Source organism: Lolium rigidum, chromosome 5 (assembly GCF_022539505.1).
Source record: "Lolium rigidum isolate FL_2022 chromosome 5, APGP_CSIRO_Lrig_0.1, whole genome shotgun sequence".
Lineage (NCBI taxonomy): Eukaryota > Viridiplantae > Streptophyta > Magnoliopsida > Poales > Poaceae > Lolium > Lolium rigidum.
The window spans coordinates 4178669-4183563 of record NC_061512.1 but is presented as its reverse complement, the minus strand read 5'-3'; positions in this window follow the sequence as shown (position 1 = coordinate 4183563).

The following is a 4895-nucleotide window of genomic DNA, read 5'->3' as shown; positions in this document are numbered from 1 at the left end:
AGAGGAACGGGGATGCACATTTCGAAGGCTAGCAGGGATGTGCTACTCAGGTGAACTAGGACCACAATGGCTAGCAGGGATTCTTACTGTTTTGGTTATTTGTATATTCATGTTTAATGTTCTTTGACAATGTTCAACAATATATGCTTTTGTTTCAAATAATGCATGGATTTGATAGTGTTAAATTGAAAATATGGACATGTACACCTCCGTCCCCCTAATGGACTGATTATGAACAAAGTACATTTAGAGAGGCACTTGGGCATATTTCGGTACTTACCCAACAGAAAGGTGGAGGGCCAGGCGGAAATCGGCGTGAATCTCCAACAAATGAGCGGCCAGGATAAGCCCGGGACGGCCACGCCTATGTAGAATCACTGCGTTGCATGGCCAAAGGGACCTTTCCCTCCAGTCTCAGGAAGGTCACTTATCACACTTTTAGTCTAGTTAACTTTTGTGTTGTATATTATTTTGTTGTGTTACTGCGGAAATTCAATTCGGCTCCCGGGTGCGTATGCTCCCCCTACCAGTTCCATCTTAAAACAAAGAATCATTTATATTATTGCACTACTGAGTAGTTAAGCACTTAGATCTTGATTCAAAAGTTGGAAGATAAGATTCAATATTGGCACCAAACCACTTACTATATGAATAGGTAAACACTATATATCAGCGTCCGATTAATTAGAAGCCAAACATCGGACCTCCCAAACGCCGTTGATCGTTTTCTCAATCAAACGATTAGTATTTGGTTCCATTTTTTTCCCATTACTCACCGGTCAACGCCCCCCTAATCCAGAGCTCGGAAACTGCTCCTCCTAATTCACCGTACAGACCTCACCGTTCCCCTCCGATCTGCTCCACCTCATGGCCTCACCTCGCCGTCGCCGCTCCACTCTCCTCCCCCGCACCGTCCCTAGCCTCGACTTGCTCTGCTTCCTCCGCTAGCGCCACGCACAATGCTATACCAACTCGCATCGAATCTTCCACAGCGTCCATCCTCCACCTCAGTAGCTCGTGCGCCGGAAGGGGTGAAGCTCTGATGCAGACGCTGGCAGGGCAGAACTAACCCGGCGGTCACCGGAAGTAGGGATCAAATGCGCTTGGATGGCCGCTTCCTCCAAATCAGTGGGACATTGGCTCATTCCACCCTCACGGGAAGCCTCTCAATCCCTCCGACAACAACACTATTCGGTGGCAAGGTAATACTGGAAACTAAAGTAAGTTCCAATATGTACATTTTATGTGCATTTGTTCAAATCAATTTTTCCAGTCGATTCCACATGTACGTGGTCTCATGCTAGGTTCTAGATCTTTGTACATTAACATTGCAAAGTTCATGTTTTAGAAGCAATATTTTTTGCTTCCATGTACTGCTTCGTGTATACCATGTTTCACAAAAATTATACACTGATGATATTGATAGTATTGGGTACATATCGAGATAAATTGGTGGAAACCATTGTATATTGAACTTTTAAAATATGTCTGCTTCTACAAAGATTTTAACATGCTGCATACAAACACATTGGATGCTTCTTTTTTTTGTGCTTCCAATTTACTATTCATGTGTTTCCTTACTTCTGAGTGTTTGCTTCTACATAGTTTTCTACAATCTCACGCATCAACATGCTTCCAATATCTTTTGCAGCAGATATCTCCAAAATGTGCATGGATGCAAAGGCTGCAAAGGATGCTGAACTATATATGCTTTCAACACATATGAGTTATGTCCAGATAGACTAATTTCGTGCTTTGAAATATCTATACTTCCATAGTTTCATTACAGATTGGTTGTATAGAGATGACACTAATTGCTTCCTTAGAAATTTCCATGCATGGTTCAGACTTTGAATACTTCCATGTTTCCAATACAGATGATTTATGTTGATATGGCACTAATTTGCTGCTATGAAATGCAATGCTTCCATAATGTTCCATCTATTTGGTTCATTATTGTTAGGTAGTCACCACCCTCTTGGTTTTAATTTTTAATATAGTCAAATTGCTTGTACATGACAAAATTATGCACCCACATGTTAGCATCAAACATTGCTACTTTCCATTCTCAGGTTTCTATGCTTCTACATCGTACTAGTTATGTTGAGATAACATTAAATTGATGCTTCCAAAGCATGTATGTGTTTTGCCCTGAAAGTTTGCATAAACATAACCATGCTTCTATGTTTTTGCACTTATTTTAATAGTCAATACATTGTATAATAAAATTTCTTTCATGCTTCCCACATTGTCATACATGTTGCTCATGATTCATGTCTCAGAATATACTGCAATGCATGGCTGAGATATATCGGCTTCGATGAAGTCGACGGTGAGAATGCCAAATTTGAGGTTATGATGGTCAATGTTTCCCGATCGAAGCTCCACCGCTGGGACGAGAGCTCGTCATCAACACGAAGATAATGCCGCCTTGAGATGTGCCAAAGGCAGTGACTTGATGGTTGAATGATGTACAGATGTCGGAAGGAAACAATTACCAATTTGGTTGAAGCATGCATTTAGTTTAACTTGTTTGTCTACAGAAGTACTGTTTTTTTACGGAAAGAATAGTTTGTCCATGGAAGCAAACTGAGCACATTTATATTTTTGCTGGAAACACACTCCTAATTTATTTGAAGGATGCTACGGTGGGTAGATATTTTTTTACGAAAAGGTGTTATCTAAACAATATTTTGAGTTGTAAAACAACTTGTTAAATTATAAAAATATTTCTATCAAGTCATACCAAGTTATATTTATGGTGGAAGCATATGTGTTTGTGTACACAAGAAGTTTCAGTTCACTACAAGCAATGACTATCACGTGGAAGCAAATGCAGTCAAAGTAGCAGCACACTTTCATAAACATTGGAAATGAAGTTTAAATTGGTAAAACGAACCGCATGGTAGAACACTCATTTTGGAAGCAAAGTGGAAAAGGAAGCATAATTTGGAAGTAATTATGGAAACAAACGGGGGCTTAAATAGGGAGCTAATCCCCCGTGAATTAGATATGACGTCATGAATGCAAGCAGTTACGGAAATAGAACAGAATTAGCGTCCTTGGTTAAACGTCATCCCACGCCCGGACGCTCCAGATGAAATGAATCCTACGGCTAAGCAATGGTCCGATGGGAAGCTGAGATGAGATGCCAATTTCTAGTGGCTCCCGAATGAATATACATGTAAAACATACATGTATTAACTATCAAGATATCAAACTAGAATTCAATCTCTTGGCTGGAAAAAACCAATTGTCTTCAACATGTGTCATGTGGTCATTAGTACAATATTGAAAACCTAACTGATGCTATGACATATTTAGTATTTAAGTTCATGCTTTGTTGACACTAGCAAAGTTAAGATCAACATAACACATAATCTCTCCGTCCAAAAACAAGAATACAAGCCATTAAATTACACATGATAATAGTTACCATTAACATAATAAATACAAGTCATTAAAGTACACATGGTAACAGTTTATACTATTTGGAGGAGCATCTCACAAATCCCTTAATTAAATACTATACATAGTGTTGCATACTGACATGCTTATTAAGCGGACGCAAGTAAATATCACTTGATTAAAGATAAAAAATTCCACGGTCATATCGTTTAAGCTTATTGTGTCGGGTTAACCGACAAGAAAGCAATCAGAGAAAAAAAAACTTTCTTCCTAAGTTGGAGAGAAATGTACCTTACCTTCCTCTCCAGCCCAGAGCGATAGGTCCCTTCGCCCATGTTGGATCATCCGTGCAGCTGCCTTTCTCCCTAGGCTAGAGATAAAGGTACATTTCTCACTAGCCTAGAGCGTGTTTGTATTTTTTTTTGAGAAAACTGAATCAGTGTATTATTTTTGAAATTCAAGAATTGGAAAATGATACTCCCTTTGATATAAATTAATTGTCACGGATTTAAGTAAATGATGCATAGATCTGTTCAGATTCATTGAACTTGCAACAACTAATTTGAATCACATGTAATATTAAAAATATAGACAGACATTAGGCGCGTGAGTATAGCTTATGGTAAATTGGTAACAACTTAACCGCCGACCGATCAACGACTTCGCCCGTGCGTGCTGATGAATTCTGGGAACACAAAAAGATGGTTGAACCTGCCTCGCTGATGCCATGCGTCGCTGTTGGGGCCAGGGGCATCGGCGTATGATTTTGAGATGGGTGTCGAGCTCGATGATGTTGGTGTTGTGGGAGTCAACTTGAACGCATCTACCATCATCACCATGTCAGGGTCGCTGTCGAGCATCACCTGTAGAGTAGCCGACGAAATCCGGTCAGTAGAGGCGGCATCGGTAAAATGTGGAATTGAAAGTTTCATGTTTGTCAATATCTTCCTACCTTTTTTCCAAGCGTGATGGTAGATCAACGGTTGACGACGGGCCTACCCTATTCCTAGCTTGGAATTTTTGATAGCCTCAATTCCCTCAAACGGTTAAACCTTTTCACCCCTACGCAAGTGTGAGATGTTACATCCTTTTTATGCATCTTGGACTTGATCCCAGTGATATTAATCTTTAGGAAGAGTATTTGAGATGGAATCTCGTCACCTCACCTCTAAAACCTGCAGATCTTCAGCGGCTTGATTTAGAGGATCGAGAACAACACCAACATCTTTGTAAACTGCCATAATAACGGAAGGAGCATCAAGCAAGAGGGCGTAAAGTTAGAAGCTAGCTATGTTTATCAATTCATCTTCGGTGGACATGAGCTAGCTAAATGCAAATATAGCATGTCCTCTACGTGACACAAAATTTGTGATTTTGTGTTCTGGGCATTCATGTAATCGCTGTGAGATGGACCTGGTGATGTTGGTTTTACTTGGCTCGCATTTTCTCTTTGAGGAAAGGACATTAGCAGCTAGGTTTCCTTTCCA